Here is a 19222-nt window from a genome sequence, read left to right as displayed (position 1 = left end):
ATTTCAGAAAATATCATAATTTTGCGACAGTATAAAATAATAAATTGTTAAAACAATAAGAAGGTATTTCAAAAACGTAAAATAGACCAAAATTTTGAAACACTCTCCAAGTTCATTCATTAGGCCACAGTAATTATAAAATACCATTAATTCGCGATATTTTATAAAAATAAAATTTTTTAAATGAACACAAATGGTTCAAACAATAAAAAATTAATTAAAAACACATAAAATCTTATTACTCATTAATTCATGATATAATAGTCTAAACCAAAATTGGTTAGCCTTAAACTGTGAAGAAAAAATTTCTAGCTCCGTTGGGATTCGAACCCAGGTCTACGGATTGCCGATATTGTGCTAACCCACTAAGCTACGGAGGGTTCAGTTAAAGACTGTAACCATTTTTTAGACTAAGAGTTCAAAAACCGTCATTTAATCGAAAAAACCTAATTTATCTTCACTCGAAAAAAGATCGAAATGTGCATTTGTTTATAAATTCAAAAAAATAACAGTTCTTAATTTTAAAAATCTGTCAGCAAAAAGTCACTGGCAAGATACTTCTAGTGGATTCCATAAAAACAATTCAGCCTATTCGTGGAAGTAATGTAAACATCGGCATTTGTTCATCAGTATTATTTAAATAAATAAAACCTTTAGTGAAATTACTAAATATGAAAAGAAGGAGTCATTGTCTAAACTCTAAAGATATGAATGTATGATTTATGGAACGTATTAGGTACAAATTTATAACTTTTGTTTAACCAAAAATGTTTATATCTTATTTATTCTACCAATCCAAGAATATCATCATTTATTTTCTGCAACTTTTACCAAAAAATGTTAAGAACTGTTGAATTTCGGCGAGTCAAAATCCAAAAAGACAAAAAAATGGTGGTTTTTTTCAATCAAAATTGTTTGCAGTACATAACTTACTACTTTCTACTAATAACCAGAAGACTGAATAAATTATTTAAACAATGTATTATTGTTTTTAGAAATTTTCTCTTAGAATAGAATTAGAAAGTCACAATTTTTTTCAAATTTTTCAACTTATTTTCAACTTTTCAGTTAGATTGAGACAATAATAAATTTAATTTAAAAGAAATAATGGTTTAAACAATCTATTATTGTTTATAATAATATTATCTTAGCATAATGCTAGAAAGTTGCAGTTTTTTTTCAAAAATGTCCGCTTTTATTTCACTTTTAAATTCATTTGCGGTAATAATAAATTGAAGTTGATAAACATAATTTTCTAAACAATTTATCATCTTTTTAAACAAAATTCTCATTGAATAACGTTAGAAAGTTGCAGCTTTTTCTCAAATTGCCCACTTTTAAATTATTTTTCGGTAACAATTATTTGACTTTGATATACATCATTTTTTATTTTTTTAAACAAAATTATTTTTGAATAACGTTAGAAAGTTACGGTTTTTTTGTGTGAAGTTTTCAACTTTTGGTCTATTTTTCACACAGAGTGTAGCAATAATTACTGAAATTTAACTAAAATATTTGTATATGACTATTTTCTCCTATATTGATACTAAATAGTGCGGTTCTTCTCTGAAATTTTTCACTTTTTGTCAACTTTCAACTCAGAGTGAGATAATAATTAAAGCAATTAAACAAAAGTATTTATGCTTTAAGTATTTGTTTATAACAAATTATTATGGTTCAGAACTATCATCTCTTAGATTAATGTTAGAAAGTCAGGGGTTTTTCTGGAATTTTCAGCTTTTCTTTTACTATTTAGTTAGGAAGAAATAATAAATATTATTATTAATTGAAACAAAAGGGCTCTTAGTAAATACTTCAAGGAAAACTTGCATTTATAATATGATCCATACAGAAAAATTAAGGAATATTTAAACTATAATTTATTTCACAAAAAATATATTCATAAAAAAGATTGTTCAAACAATTATTTTCTCTATTGTTCATTTATTATTTTTTCATAACTAAAGAGCCAAGGAGAATTTAAAATTTTCAGAAAAACCGCAACTTTTTATTTAGCATTTATCTGAGAGAAGATAGTTGCAAGCAATAAATTGTTTATTCAATTATTTTTGTAAACTTGCATTGATTATTACATCACTAAGTGAAACGTTGACAAAAAGTGAAAAATTTCCGACAGAATCGCAACTATCTGAAGATAGTTATGAAAAATAATTATTTGTTTAAACAATTATTTTTGTTATATTTGATTAATTTTCACCGCGTACAAAATAAAAAGTGGACAAAAAGTTAAATATTAAACCAAAAACAGTAACTTTCTGACATTATTCAAAGAGAATATTATTGAATATTAAAATCAATTTTTTAAACAATTATGTTCGATAAAATGAATTATTTATTACCTCACTTTCATTAAAAGTGAAAAATATTGGAAATTTCATTAAAAAACTGCAGTTTTCTAGCATTATTGGAAGAGAATCTTATTAAAAATAAAAATCAATTGTTTAAACAATTATATTTGATAACTTTAATTGATTATTGCCTCGTTATACTTGAAAATTTGAAAATGTCAGAAACAAACCGCGACTTTCTAACTCTATTCTAAGAGAAAATTGCTAAAAACAATAAAAAAATTGTTTAAACAATCTAAACCTCTAATTATCAATAGGCAATAGTATTTCATATATTGGAAACAATTTTTATTCAAAAAACCGCTTTAGAAAATCATAATTCGCGTCAGAAACTCGCGAAACCCAATTTTTCACTTATGGGATTTTTTTTAACCCTATAAAATAGACTTATAGATGCAATTATTAAAAACTAATTATTAATTTGTATTCTATAGCAAATTGTGAAGAAATGTTCAGTTTCGATTCAATTCATCTAATATTGATGATTCTAAATAAAATGTACAAAAACTTTTTTTATAGGAAATGGGTTGCGGAACTCCTAAATATTATTTTTTTTTTAAATTAATTAATTATTTTATGCATTTGAAGAAATTTGGAAGGGATATGCATAAAATTAAAAAAAAAAATGGACAACCTTAGTCCACGCGGATTTTGGCTACCCCCTCGCCCCCCTCCCCACCCACGGCCAAAGCCCCCTCGTGAAAAATCGTAGACCCTTTCCCTACCCCCCCTCCCTAATTTTTCCACGTGGCATGTGGACGGCCCCTTATGGATTACATAAGATTACATAATATTACTCGGGATTCCATTCGATTACATGAGATTCAAAAGATTAGAAGAGATAAGACAAGATTAGAAAATTTTTGAATAATTCTAGGAAGATAATTGATATCTACAATTTTTTTCTTAAATTCTGTACTCGATTGATGATGGTGGGGGGTCAAAAAGTGGTAAAAAATTGTCCACGTGGTATATGGACGGGAATTTATTGTAATCTTATGTAATATTGTAATCTTATGTAATCCTGTAATATTGTAATCTTATGTAATATTGTAATCTAGAGTACACGGAATTCAAAACGATAGAAACGGATAGATATTCGATTAATTTATTTTTCCATGAGACGCGATCCCGAATTCCTCTTTCGCTTTCTTCAACTGCCGACTTTAAATTATTTAATTCCGATCAATGTTATATTATTATTATTAATTATTAGTTGAATATACTTCATTAAAAAAATAAAAATAAAAGGTATTTCTTTCGGACGCTAACATCTTGCACGAACACTAGGTTTCCCGTGAATCCACGTGAATGACGTGAATTGTGCTGACTTCTAGCCAGATGTGGCAACGCTGTATCGCCTCATTTCTGTGGTTGTAGTCGGAGTATCGCCGCTCTGTTGCCTCGCTTCGGGCGTGCGTTCACGCAAAAAGTGCTCCGCATAAACTCAACTTTCAGTATCTGTATAGTCTTTTTATTTATCTATAATAATAGTAAATAGTAAACTAATGCAGAAGAGCAGGAAGACAGTAAGTTTAAAGACCTAATATTATACAGATCTGAACTGCACAGTGTTGCTGATTAAAGTTGTTTACATAGATCACGTGGTTTCATTTATATAATGCAACCAATCAAATTGTTTGCCAATGCCTCATAGAAATAGTAATTACCTCAAACGTTGCTCAAAATGTAATTTTTCTCCTTTTTAGGTTAGGTCGTCACTCAAGGTTCCAAACATCGCAAACTGAGGCCCAGGCGGCCATTTTGCGAAGCACAACAACTCTTCAACACGAAAGTGAATGGTGAGTTTTTATTTGTTAAATTAATCAAATATTCCTGTATTTGCGCATTTTAAATAATTCTGTTGTCTTTAGTATATTAATCATAAGTAAATATTTTTGATGCATTGAGTCTTGGACACGTGACGATAATCCCCTCCCCTTTTGACTCTTTTTTTAATTACTGAAATTTCTATAAATAAATTGTAAATTATTATTTTTAATATTTTTAATGTAAAAATGTATATCTGTGACGAAAATGTTTGAAAAATCCAACGTCACGCAATCCCGAGGTCCCCCTCCCTCCGTCACAAACCGTCACAATACAAGACTTCCCCCTCTCCTCAGCATGTGACGTAATACATGAAAATTGTACAGTATAATGTTGAAACAGTCCGGTCGTTATCAACCAGTAGGAAGCGTTGCGAGTAGCGACATGCAAGATACCAATATCGATCCGCACAAAAGTGTGCGAAGCTTCGCACTCAGTATTATGATCGATTGCTGAAGAGCATTACTGTAATGCCAACTTCATTCGGATTGGGTTAATTGTGTGCCTAGTTAATACAAACAATATTGCTGCCTTTGTAAACAGTAATGCGGACTGAGCAATCCGGTTTACCCCCACTCCCAGGTGGAAAAAATAGAATAGATAAAAAAGCGTGTGTGGGGTGACCTTACTACTATTTTCAAGCTAATTTGATTGGTGATGTCATGCTGCCGAGAGCAGGGACGAATCTATAAAAGAGTTTTAAAAGGGTCCATTCATAGTCCCCTCCGGCCCTTCTTAAAAAAATTAAAATTCATGGTCTTCCCGTTGGGATCCTCTCCTAACTCTAAAACTAGTCTAGTACTGAATCCCAAACTTTCTTAATGGTGAAAAAACGCCTGCAGGGATGTACCTTGTCAACAGCGCCATCTAGCACACAAACTCATTTGACGTGGGGGTCCAAATGAACCCCAAGGCGGTCAAAATGCGCTAGAGCAGTGATCTGAGGGGGGCGTTGCTTTGGGTATCTGTTATTTCTGTATCCCTGGACACGAGCCCATTTTTATGACTAGTCGTTCTTTTTTTTTTCAAGGAAAGTCTTTTTTTGAAGACTATGGCTCGTTCTTATTAGCAAAAATGCGCTGATACAGAAAAAAATGGATTTAAAAAAAAAGCTAGTGGGAATTGAACCCCGATTCTCAAACTTTAAAGTTAGTCCAAGGGATGTCCTTCAGAACCCGGTAAAAAGGCTTGCATTAAAAAGTTTTGAAAAATTTCATTAATTCAGTGGTAACGTGAGAAATATTGAATACTTCTGGATCCCGTTTTGAATATCCACGGCAGTTGAAGTTAGCTCTCAAATTGAATCCCTTTCTGTACCCAGCGCAGACAATATTTTGCTGAATACCATAAAGCAACCAAGAATTATACAAATTTTAATCCCTTTTAATTTAGCAAATTTTGCTCAATTTATTTATAGTTTTTCGAATAATGATCAGGCAAAAAGCTTTTTAAAACATAGCGTCGGTCATTTTACGATCTCAGGAACAATTTCCACACAGAAGGGTCGGGTGAAAAATAATTTTTTCAATTTTTTATCATGATTTTATATTTTTTCAATTGATAATATTTTGACAAAGCGAACATTTGACGATGAAGTATGTATTCTTACATACAATCCTACTAGATTTGGCAAACGAAAATTGTATTTTTAATGTATTCGAGGTTACGTCTGACAGCTCCGATCGGCTTTAAAAGGGATTGAAATCTTATAATTTTCGCCGGCTAATGAGGATTAAAAAAACTAAGGACAGAAACGGCGTTCTTAGGGATTCAAATTTTCTAATACTTTTTAATGCCAGGCTTCTTACCGGGAACCTTAAGACATCTATATAGGACCTCTGGTGTCAGATACTTAAGGCTGAAGATAGTGCAAAATTTTTGCCAAGGTTACTAAACGTACTTTCTATATACTAATTGTAAGTTAATAATAGAACATTATAAATTCGGCTGTTTAAGAACGAGTTTGATCCTTCCGAGACACTCGGTCGATGAAAACAGCGATGAGTCGACTGTAGCGGAAAGTTGAGGTTGGTGGGGTTCAACCGTCACTACCGACTCACTTACTTTCCAATTGAACCTCTAGTCTAGCTTACAGCTGGCACCGCTGGTTCTCGCCAAGCACGTAACACGGAATAAGAATTCGATTCCCGAAGTAGCAATCTGCGGCTACTGTGTGTGCCTATGCGGGAAAGTTCTGACCCAACGACCATTCACTCAGAGTCGACTACCGTGATTTCCTCTGATTTTGAAGAAAGATAGAAAGCATAGAGTCACTTTGCGTGACTCATGGCGAATGTCCTCTAGTAAAAGGATATCCAGGAGGAAAGTGAACATTCGTCCTTTATTTCGCAGGACAGTCCCTCATTTGAGCAATGTGGCCTTCGAAGTTTAATGTTCTGTAAAAGACGATTTTTTGCAAAATGTCCTGAAAAGGTTTTTTTTTTCTACATCGAGGCTTCTGAGTTTTTTTTCTAATTCTCGGACAATCAAATTGGAGATTTTAACATTTCGTGTGATATAATATATTGGAATGAATATATAGTTTCAAGTAGTGTAGAGATTCTAATGCGCAGCTGTGACAAGTTTAAGGCGTAGTCCTAAGTACGGTAAATGTCTACTGCGCAGCTTTACTCTGCCGTAATATGGACAAACTTACATAAGTACGGTCAAACTGAGATAATCGAGAAAAATTGCGAAGAACTCTAATATAGAATTAAATTTTCCTCAATCAAAATTCATTACTTGGATAAAGTGAATGTGATTTTTCTTATTTTTTAAATAGAAAATAGATTATTCGAATAATCTCTTAAAAAATGGACTTGCGTTTTTTACTTGTAGCAAATACTAACTAAAAAGTTACACGAAGTCACTTGTGTAGTTTCTTTTAAATTGCTAGTCCAACTCGGGCGCATTTTCAAATATAAAACATTGCTTAAGTCGCATTCATGCGACCCGGTCAGAAGGCTTGCATTAAAAGGTATTAAAAATTTTGAATCTCTACACGGAGAGAAATTTCAAGAAATTAATTCACGGAAGCGCATGATTTTAGAGCTACAATTTTTACGTGATTGAAAGTCTCGGACTCTATGATCTAAAATCATAGAATTCGAGACCTGAGAACAAAGGAACGTGGCCTAATGCCTGAAACTTCGAGACCTATGCTTTAAAAGCAAGGGTTCCGAGATCTTACTTCTCGCGCCAAAGCGTGATAAAATCAAGGAGCACCCCGGTAAGAAGGCTTGCATTAAAAAGTATTGAAAAATTGCATTCATCCAGTGATAACGTGAGAAATATTGAATACTTCTGGATCCTGTTTTTGTCCTCCCGCTTTAAAATCTCCACAGCAGCTGAAGTTATCTCTTAAATTGAATCCCTTTCTTTCCTTTTACGATGTCAGGATTAATATCCACACAGAAGGTTCTTGTGAAAAATAATTTGTTGAATTTTTTATCATGATTTTATATTTCTCGAATTGATAATATCTTAACAAGGCGAACATTTTGCGATAAAGAGATGCATTCTTGTATACAATCCTACTAGATTTGTCAAATTTCATGCTTTTGGAGCGCTTTCCTAATGATTCAAACGAAAGTTGTGTTTTCAATTTATTGGAGATGACGTTTGGCAGCTTCAATCAGCTTTAAAAGACATTGGAATCTTATTATTTTTGCCGCCTAATGAGGATTAAAAAAGGATAGAAACGGCATTCTTAGGGATTCAAAATTTTTAATACCTTTTAATGCTAGGCTTCTTACCGGGACTGCTGTGAATTAATCTCCCGAAATTTCTCTCCATGTAAGAATACCTTTTCTGTCCTTTGTTTTTAAATACATATTTGGTGGCGAAAATAATAAGATTCTAATCCCTTTCTAAGCCGATCGCAGCTGCCAAACGTAACCTCAAGTAAATAAAAACACAATTTTCGTTTGAAGCATTACAACGCGCTCCAAAAGAATGAAATTTGCACAATCTAGTAGGATGGTACACAAGAATACATCCCTTAATTGTAAAATATTCGCTTTGTTCAAATATTATTAATTACAGAAAAATAAAATCATGATAAAAAATTCAAAAAATTATTTTTTACCAGAGCCATTTCTGTTAAAATTAATCCTGACATTATAAAATGACTGTAGCTATGTTTAAAAAAGTTTTTTACCGCATTATTATTCTAAAACCAGTAAATAAAAGTAGCGAAATGTGATAAATTAAAAGGGATTGAAATGTTTCTATTTCTTGGTTGCTTTTTGGTATCCAACAGTATTCAGAAAAATATTGGTACCGCTGCGGTGAGAGAAATTTCGGGAGATTAATTCACGGCACTGCTCCTTGATTTTATCACAGTTTTGCGTGAGAACTAAGATCTTGGAACCCTTGCTTTTAAAGCATAGGTATCGCAGCTTCCGGAATTAGACCACGCTCCTTTGCTCTCAGGTCTCGATTTCTATGTTTTTAGATCATAAAGTTCAAGACTTTATAGAACGTAAAAATTATAACTCTAAAGTCACGCGCTTCCGTCAATTAATCTCGAAATTTCTCTCCGTGTGGGTACAGAAAGAGATTTAATTTGAGGATAAAAAGTGTTTCCAGAAGTATTCAATATTTGTCACGTCGACAACGTGGTTTTTATTGCGAAAATAAGAATGGCGCTCGAAAACGTAAGTTTTTTCCTCGTATTAAATAGACAAATCGAATGCTTTGTATGATTTTGAGATTTTTTAAATAAAGAGTCGTGCTTTTTATCCATTTCTTAATTTTGTATATTTTTTTGGAATTTTTAATAACCGTTTTTTGCAATAAATAATTACAATGGCTAATTTTCTTCCCTACAGTTAGATGCAAAAATTCTTTTTTTACCAAAATGTCACGTAAGTTTTTGGTTAGCACGGCAGCACTATACGTTCATTAAATGTTGACCCCTCAATAAAAGTGGAAATAACTCAGCGAAATATAAATATCGCTAATAAACAAGACTAACTCCACTGCAATGATAATTTTGTTCTGCACAAATCTATTCAACGACAGTTACTAACAACATTATTTTGAAAGGTGGGAAGCGGTAAATGTTGAAAAGCAGTGTTTCGCGGTACTTATTTTTCGTTCGTAGAACTTCACCGGACACATCTTTGTCAAAAATGATGGAAATAGGTTGAAAAAAATCAGGTATCTTTTTTACAGATTTCTGAACTCTTAGTCACTACACATGGGTCTTCGGTACCCAGAGATCTTTTGTAATGCAATTTTAAGTACCTCAATTCAAAGGGAGCAGGTCTATTGCAACATTCATCGATTTCTGAATAGTTTAACTACGCTTTAGGACGTTTAGCATGACACTGGGACTATTGGTTTATTTTTAGCAGATTTTTAAAAATTGAGTTGGGTCCTTTTGGCCCAAGTGTGGCCAGTACGTTCGAAAATGATTTTTGGAGTCAATTTTTATTTTAGCGTATATTGACTTCAGATTAAATAATAAAAAGTATATTTGTCAATGTCACGCCGTGCTGTTTGCCAAGAGCACAGCGTCTTCATGTGTTATGATTGCAGTAACATACAATAAAAGGAAGGTCGCTTTATTTTGTCTCAATTTCATGCCTAGTATGTTTAATTTCAAGAATACATCAATATTTTGTAAAATTATTTTTCACAACAAGTAAGACAAAAGAGTATTTTGACAAAAACGGATGATTTATTTTTTTCCCTTTTTGCCGTCATTCATTCTCAACATAAATATATTTTTTGAATAATCCACTGAAGTACTATTTTTTTAAAGTGGTACATCTGGAGAAGACGTTTCTAAATTTGTAGCCCTTAATATCAAAAATTAAAAAAGTTATGAAATTTTAAATGAAAATTGTATTTTTTCTACTTTTTGGACTTCAACATTTTTTACAGTATATTTAAATGTTATTTTCGGCAATATGACCTGAAGGGTCTTTTGAAGTTACTTCTTGAGAAGTTCTAAAAAAATTTTTAAGTAGAAATATTCAAAAGTTTTTTTTTTCATAGCAATTTTTGTCGCCTGGGTCCTATGGACCCAAGTGTGGTCAGTGTGTTATTTCACATAAGTGTGGTCACTAAGGGTTAATTTGTGAGCATACAGAACATTCCAAAATGTTAATAATTGTGGCCGACAATAAATGGATTATATAAGAACAGACTACCCGGTAAGAAGACTTGCATTCAAAAGTATGGAAAAGTGGCATGCATCCAGTGATAACGTGAGAAATATTGAATAATTCTGGATCCCGTTTTTGTCCTCTCGCTTTAAAATCTCCACGGCAGCTGAAGTTATCTCTTAAATTGAATTCCTTTCTGAACCTAGCGCCGACAATATTTCTCTGGATACCACAAGGCAACCACGAAATAGAAAAATTTTAATCCCTTTTAATTTAGCAAATTTCGCTATTTTTATTTACTGTTTTTCGAATAATAATGAGGTAAACAGCTTTTTAAAACATAGCATCGTTCATTTTACGATGTCAGAATTAATTTTGATATTTAAGCATAATATATCGATATTACGGCATAATATCTAATATCTTCTATTCAACATACAAAATATTAAAAGGTAATATCTGTTTATATTGAAATATAAAATGTGTGATATTAACAGTTAATATCTAAGATATTAAAAAAAAACGAAATTTTATCGGAGCAAGGCCGCTAACGTGTGTCGTGTGTATTGTGGTTTTTCGGATATCTATTGCGCTATAAGTTTCTTTGGAAAATGGATTTAATGTTTTTGGATATGGCATAATTTTCTCAAGATAATGAGGAATGAGCTACAGGCATCTTTCATATTAGCCTTGAACAGTGTGTTATCTGTTCAACACAAAAATCGCATAATTATGCAAAAAGGCGAATGCTCGAGGATTCGGATTTTAAAAACAGAGGACTACGATATTAACATTCTTTTGCATTTTATAGAAAATGGCATGCTTTACAGGTAATTTTTGAAGAATAAAAAAATATTTCTTATAAATATCTTAGATTCTGCGCCCTTTAATATCCTGGATATTGTCAGCTAAAATCTTCTTTTTAATATCTACGGATGCTCTACATCAGTATCTAGATTTCTGTCCCATAGTTAAATCGCTAAGATATTATCTATTAATATCTAGATAAACTGTGCTAACATCTATTTTTCTCCGTGTGGCGAAAAATAATTTTATGAATTTTTTATTATGATTTTATATTTTTGTAATTGATAATATTTGAATAAAGCGAACATTTTACGATAAAGAGGTGTATTATTATATACAATCCTACTAGATTTTGCAAATGTCTTACTTTTAAAGCGCGTTTTAATGCTTCAAACGAAAATTGTGTTCTTGATTTATTGAGAGCTCCGACCGGTTTTAAAAGGGATTGGGATCATATTACTTTCGCCGCCTAATGATGATTAAAAAATGAAGGACAGAAACGGCATTTTTAGGGATTCGAAATTTTTGTATACCTTTTAATGCAAGGCTTCTGACCGCGTATCTCAGCTCCTAATAAAGATAGTACGATGTATTTAAGCTTGAAATGTTTCTCAACAGGAATCCTTTTGCACCAACAATTTTCCTTATGCGACTAACTTCATTTAATCTTGGAGACAAAAAATTCTATTTATGTAAAAAATATATTCAGGCCGTTCAAAGTAAAACAGGCAAGAGGGCGATGCTTTTGTTTCAAGCTAACTTTTTCTCTGAGTTAATGGTGAAAAACTGCAAGAAATGTCGGAAAAACTTTACATGGGAGAACAAAATTGTCTGGAAATTTCCGTTACATCATTTATGGAAAGACCCATATGAAAAACTATTATAGGAAATGAAGTTTCGGCATCAATTATTATAAAAATTGATGAAAAACATTTGGTTCTTCATTGAAGCCTAATATTATTGTTCCAACACTTTCCTCATATTCGCGAAAATAACATTGATCATTTCTTTTAATTTTCCCTATGCTTATGTCAGTATTTGAATCATTATCAACGCATTCGTAAAAAACCATGCACTATGAACGTTTCGCCGTATGGTGTCAGAGAAAATTAATCGGGGAAAGAATCCAGAAATTTTTATGAAAATCTGGGTCATAGAGGCATTTGGATAGAATTTAACATTATTTTGGTAGAGTTTAAAACCATTTTTCGTGTTTCTTACAACATATTTTTAAGTCTCCTATGATGTTTTGAAAGAATACTCGAAGTTGAGTAAAGCGAGTGGTTGCAGAGGGAAGCTCGGATAGAAAATGGAGCGTGAAAGGGGGGCGTGACCATGACTGGTTTGAAGTCACGTACTCCAAAAGGAAAGGTCCTACTCCGCTGGAAAGGTCCAGCGTTCGAGTCCTGGTAGCGAAGGAAAATATTTTTAGTTTCTTATCTTAAGGCACAAATTTTTCATGCGTAATATGTATGTGTTTAATGTGAATATTGACTTTTGCGTATTTCATAAAATCTTGATGTTTTTGGACTCACTAATTGAGAAAAAAATGGATCTTACATCGGCTTTTGTGTGTCCTTGTCCATGTCGGTTAGCACAATAACTTTTGAAGGAATTATCTGATTGGATTTCCCTTTGACACAATTTTTTAAGACCTAAAAATGATAAGCAAAATTGTTTATCGTAAAGAGATGTACAAATTTGCTTCAAACCTTTTTTTTTATGAGACATATAGTTTTTATTTTAATAGATAAACTTTGCAAGATACGTTAAAATAAGACAAAATAAAATTGTGTATTTTAAAAATATCTAAAAAAATCATAAGAACAGTTATTAATAAGACGTGTAGTTCTTGTTTTATACATGAAAAATGTTATTAGTAAATCCTATTTTTCGGTGAAACTAGGAAGGACACGAAGAAAATAAAAAATAATTTTAAAAGGGTATAGATTATCTATAAATTTAGTAAACGCTATTTTTTGATAAGACGCATAGTTTTTGCTATAATCGTGAAAAATGACATTAAAAATAAGAAATGAAAATTGTTTGAAAAACGACACATGATATAACTATTCGTTTTTACTCAATTCTATTTAATCAAGCTTATTTGATACATTGTCTTGGATGCATTTTTTTGTGTGCATAAAAAGTATATACTTCCTTCACAATTGAAATTGGGAAAGACACTCAATTAGAAAATAGGGGAAAGTTGTTCACTGTCGTTCCTTATGTACAGGTAGTCAAAAGGAATATCTAAACATTGATTTAAATTATAATATATAAACATATATGATTAAATAAAATGATGTCTCTTTTTGATTGACATGTTTTGGAAAATTTACATTTGTATGCTTCTCGTTTTTTTTTTAAATAATTTTTTTGCCGTTCGCAATGACAAGTTATTTCACTTTCTACTTTCAACTAATATTTGAAAAAAAACAAGTCACAATTCTTCGTTTCTGTATTTACCACCTGACAGCATTAGACTTATCCTATTTGAATAGCAAAAATATTTCTTACTCTTGAATTGTAAATGATATGCAAGAAATGATTACGTGTGTGTCTTTCAAGTACACAAATAAAAAAAAAGGTAGACAGGAACTCGAATGTCAATGCTCTTAACTGCTTCATCAAAAAATTTCTTCTAAATTTTAACTACCAGAACAGTTTCATACTATATTTCTGCACGTCAGACTTTTCACAATTATTTAAAAATTGGCATCAGTACGAGTTTAGCTTTCTGACTCCCAGTGGGCATCTTTCTCTATCACTTTTGATCCACCTTCGGGGCAAAAATAATACGTTACGATTTTGCATGAAACCTGATTATATAGGGATACAATGTTTGACGATATTCCACAATAAACACGACTATAACCCTGGGCGGTCTAGTGGTTTTTTTTTGTGAGGGGCATGTTGGGTTTGGGAGAGCAGAGAGGAAAAATCATTATTCGAATCTGGACCTAGGGGGCACAGCCTCCCACCCGTGGGTCCGCACTAGACTGTGAATAATTTGTCCTTTATTTTTATTGGGGCTATGAATTTATTCGATCGCTATGTATCCGAAATTTTTTTAAATTATAAAAAGCACTTATGATCGAACCTTCTCATTTCTTGTGGACAGGAGTTTGGCGAAAAATGTGGATAAGATAGAAATCGGATAATTGTTTCATGTCCTTAATACAAAATTAATCTAAATAACTATAATCTGTATCTAAAAAAAAAATTGTTCTCGATAATATTATTCTCTGCCCTCGAAACAACTCGAGATACCACGCGACGGTTTCAGTTGTGCTGGACTGTTGGAGTTTGCGCCACGAGCATGTACGTCAATAACTACAAAGTATAGTATAATGAACGGCAGGGGCCTTATGTAGAGTTCCGAATCTGCCGTCCTCCGGCCATTTGGAGTAGTTTAATATGTTGTATATCCCCGTTCTTCTGATATTTTATTTGGATTTTCTAGAAATAAAGCTTTCGTAATAGGATTCCAGAAAACTTAATGAGGAAACAATAGTGCCATTCCGTCGTTTATCTTATCAGAAAAGACTCATTGAGCTAGAAAGTTTTATGATAGTTTACATAAACTAATTTGATCGGTATTTGCAACTTGAAAAATAATGCCGATTTCCTTGGCACGTTTCATACGAATGCCCCCCCCCCCCCAATACGTACTCATAAAATTTGCTGAGAAAGTACTGTATGTTTAACAATTAAAGTATCAACAAATGATTGTCCTATCCTCTTCTATTCTATTCTATCCGCATTCCATCTGTTAGAAGAGAAAGACGAATGTAACTGCGCAGCTTAAGAGAAAGTAAGGCAGCTGACGCCGACTATCGATTCACGCACGAAATCAAATGGGGGAGTTTCCACTTGCATTTCATGAAATATCTATACATTAATTGAAAATATCCATACACTTTCATAACTTGAATTATAAAGAATTTTGTCAAACTCTCAAAAAGAAGTTTTGAATTTTGTTGTGGCCTTGAAAATTTTGACCGTAGTCTTTGGGACATATTGTATCAATTACCTTCAATTATTTACAGTTTTATTGCATTTTCCAAAAAGGCATATTACATTGAGCTTAAACGATTTTAGACGATGTGCGATGATCGAACATCGGATGCTTGCCTCCTTTGCACTGCAGTGGTAGTATATGATTAGGACGGTGTTGCCACATACCGAGGCCTTAGCTTCATGAGTCACAACAGCCACAATTCCGCATGGCAACGTCGTAATATGATATAAATGTGTTTATGCGTAGTACCATAGCACACATTACAACACATTATATCCTGATACTAAAAGAAGACTAAATTGTAAAAAAAAATTATAATACCAAATATGGTGGTCCAACAAAAACTGAGCAATCTTATCGATTTATGTTTGCAGTATTAAAATTCTGATAAAGTGGCATCTCTTGTTATAAAATGATTTATTTTCCGCATCACACTGTGATTTGTTTTAAAATTTCATTAAAATATAATATTATGGTAAAACAAATTTCCTCAATTAACGGCAGCTGGAAGTATCTGTTTAAATTTTTTATTACATTGGAGGGAAGGTTGAAACAATCCCTGTTATTGAAATTTTAATTACATTCATATTCATTCGTGTGTTTTTGAAAATGACAATTTTTAACATGAAAAATCCAATCTTGTAATTGAAAATTCCAATCTTGTAATTAAAAAATGAGTTATAAAAAAAATATGACCGCTCAAGAATCGATCCCTGGCCGCCAATTCCGCAGTTGATAGTGCAATGCACTGAGCTGTAGAAGAAGTTGGAAGTAAACTACTGGAAAAAAGAGGCACACATTTCCGAACTTCAGTGGTTACTTATGTTTATGAATTATCAAATACATGTGATTTAATTTTAATGCAGTTGTGTTTGAATAATATTTCGTACTTCGGAAGCTTATTTATATACGTTTGGACCTTATTGCAAAATTCTTGATAATCGGTTTCAGCCGAGTTGAATCGATGAGTTTAGGAGACCCCCCCCCCCCCCCCCCCCCCCCCCTCCCCAAACTCCGTGCCCCATTATACAACGATTATATGAAAATTTCACTCTTCTAAATATCGATCCTCCCCTTCCCCTTCTTTTTAGGGAATTGATTCGCACACCTCCACTCACCCGCAACCATCGATAATAAGAGAAAGGTGGTTCTCTTCTTCCATCGCTTCAACAACATTGTTGAGTTGTTGTCCTTGGATTCTCGTGTATGTTTCAACGTTAATATTTCAAGGTCATGACATGTGGAAAAGCGCTTAAAGTATTTTGAATTAAATGAAAATTAAGAAATAAATTTTTCAACATGAATATTTCAAGGTCATGCCATATGGGATACGTGTAAAAGGTGTTGAGCAAAATAAACAAATTAATAATATCTTCGAACATGACTATTTCAAGGTCATGTCATGTGGAATAACGCGTAAAAGATATTGGCTTCAATTTTTTGTAAATATCAAATATATTTTTCAACGACAATATTTCAAGGTCATGACAAATGAAATAATGCGTAAATGAGGATGTATTAAATTACAAGACAAAAAATAGAGAAAAGTTGTGACGATCGATTTGGATCCGCAAGACGGATCTGTGACGAAATCCGCCATGTTGAAACAAGTTCGTGAATGTTCGGAAAGTTTCGTTGCTACTACGTCCCGGGGCCTGGGTTCAGTGTGGGTTTAGTGCTCCACGCTGAGCAGGCAAACTTGTCGATAAACTCGGCATCTCCGAGTTGAACGCGGCATTAATTTTTTTACTTTGTGCGAATAATATTGAGTAATTTTGATAAGGCAAGATTGACGATAATCGAAAACGTGACAGCCAATTTTTTGCGCACTTTTAACGACACGCCGTTTCCATAGTTACAGTTATTTTCGCAATGTAGTTCGAGCGATCACTGTGTGTGACGTCAGGGACACACCGTCTCACTTTGCTTTCAGCTGCTCGTTTATGGCGCAGGGACGTCAAATCAAAGTGGTTTGAGTGGCCCAAATCAATTCTTATCCAACATTTTATCCGAAGAAAGAAATTTTATGAAGAATATGAATCACTGGTAGGCAACTTTATATGAAATTATAATTTCAATTTGTAGGTTTCTTGACACAAGTTGTTACATGTTTATCTATACTGATTGTGCATGGAGCGCTAGTGCTGACCTCATGCGGCCATATTGATTCAATGATTTCCAGCTAATGTTCCAGCCTAGATATTACTGTAGCCTTTCTTTATTTAATTTACGTTATATTTATTCAATTATTTATAGTGTCATGCAAGGTGTTTGTAAATGTTCCATAACTGTTCGCTAGTGTTGTTCTAAAACATGTAATAAAAATTTCCAGATATAAAACTGTGTAGGATCTTGCATCGATTTGTGTCTGAAATATCCATCTAGATGCGCAGTAGTTGTCTAGAATATTAATGATTGCGCAGTAGTTTTATATGATATTTATGACTGCGCAGTAGCTTACTCTCATAATTATGACTGTGCAGTATTTTTATACAACAGTTATGGGTGCGCAGTAACTTTATTTTGCAGATTTGGCTGCGCAGTAGTTTTTCCTGACTCTCAAAATTGAACCTTATAGTTGCAATGCTTTTAAAACATATTTCAGATCAACAAATCTTATATAGGATTTTATTCATGTTCATGTTTTCTTGAAGGATAATTCATACAAGAACAGTGTACGATCCTATGTGGTCACATGTAGTTTTTTATAATGGATTTTTCAACGTGGAACAACTAAGTAACGATTGATCATTGCTTATAAAAATTGATTTTGCAATACTGTTTTACATGGTCGAAAAGATGGATTTGCCCACCCTCTGGAGCCGCCCCTGCTCTTTCATAGAAGTTATGTTGCTTCCCTTAATGGAACAAAAACATTCTGAAATATTAAAAACAAATTTGTATATGTATGTATACAATTATGAAGGCAGTATCGTTAATTGGTTAGAATCTAGTAAGGTTTCGACGAGTCGTTACAGCTAATGAGACACGTCATCGACTTTTCCGCCATGTTCCTTCCCACTCTTATTTTCTACGTTCCGCTTCTCATTCCTGACGCGTAGGTCTAAATTCTATATTTATCAATGCAGACTGATAGGATTTTAAAGTTCTATTGCGTTCTATTCGTTTCAATTGGACGTTTGCTGTCGTTTGAACTGCTTTTAAATTTGAATAATTTTGCAGTGCAAGTTCTTTATATTAGTTATGAATATCCTCTCGCAATATTAAATGCATTATAGATACAAACATGAAAAAAACATGTCTGATAGTCATAATATATTTCTGACGTAAATTGTCGTACCTGGAAAGCGGTGGATCGAGAGGAGGGTTTTGAGTAGGGTTGCACCTAGGCCGGTTTGACCTGCGCAAACCTTGATCTCGAAGCCGGCTGCTCGCAGTTGTGGGTGACAACCGGCGGTCTGTCGAGATATGTAAAAAAATTCTTTTTAAAACTTTTTTTAACAAGGTGTATGTTCCCATGATGTGATCAATGCCATAATTTTTTAATCCCACGTAGGTCACAGTGGTCATAAAGATGACTTTGGTCAGAAAATTTGCAATATTATGGTTATAAATATTTATAAAAATAAAGCTCATTATGATTATTATGAAATTTATATATATAAACAATTATGATATAACGGGGTCACTTTCCGCAACGAAAATGCCCAATTTTTCGGTATAGAGTCAACTAGGCACCTTTGAAGTTGGAATTTCGAAACGCCGATATTCGAGAAAAAGTAAAGGTGCGCCAGAAGCGCACCTGTTACGTATTTTCTTCGAATATACAAGTTATGGATTTCCGGTAATTTCCGGGAAATACGAATGTCGAAATAATTAATTTAAACAATATAATTATTTTAAACGATTTTAAACCAATTGATATTTCAACCTCTGTATCGAGTAGTTTTACACGTGTAGTGGTAGTATTTTTGTTTTAATTAGGTCAATTTTTTTTGGCGTCTGGTTATATCAGCTTTATATTTCTTGTAAAATACTTATTATTTTAAAGGAAATTAATTTTAATTCTTAGATATAATAATTTGTTTACCAAATATTAGAAGATTATATATATG

At 32.7% G+C, this 19222-nt stretch overlaps 1 protein-coding gene across 4 annotated transcripts in view; it reads left to right on the top strand.

The window, feature by feature from the left end:
• The first annotated feature begins 3761 nt into the window (after nucleotides 1-3761).
• LOC117182361 (activating transcription factor 7-interacting protein 1) overlaps nucleotides 3762-19222 on the top strand; it is a 92207-nt gene continuing 76746 nt past the window's right edge. For 2 of the 4 annotated variants that reach the window (XM_033375549.1, XM_033375545.1), the window contains exons 1-2: nucleotides 3762-3898; nucleotides 4079-4171. The gene's annotated coding sequence lies outside the window, so the exon portion shown is untranslated. Of the gene's footprint in view, nucleotides 3899-4078; nucleotides 4172-16834; nucleotides 17193-19222 lie in introns of those variants that run through there. The other 2 variants (XM_033375552.1, XM_033375548.1) reach the window with 1 other exon arrangement.

The sequence above is a fragment of the Belonocnema kinseyi genome, chromosome 10, assembly GCF_010883055.1.
Source record: "Belonocnema kinseyi isolate 2016_QV_RU_SX_M_011 chromosome 10, B_treatae_v1, whole genome shotgun sequence".
NCBI classification, from domain to species: Eukaryota; Metazoa; Arthropoda; class Insecta; order Hymenoptera; family Cynipidae; genus Belonocnema; species Belonocnema kinseyi.
Note: the sequence above shows the minus strand (reverse complement) of the source record. Positions and strands in the feature narration are given on the sequence as shown.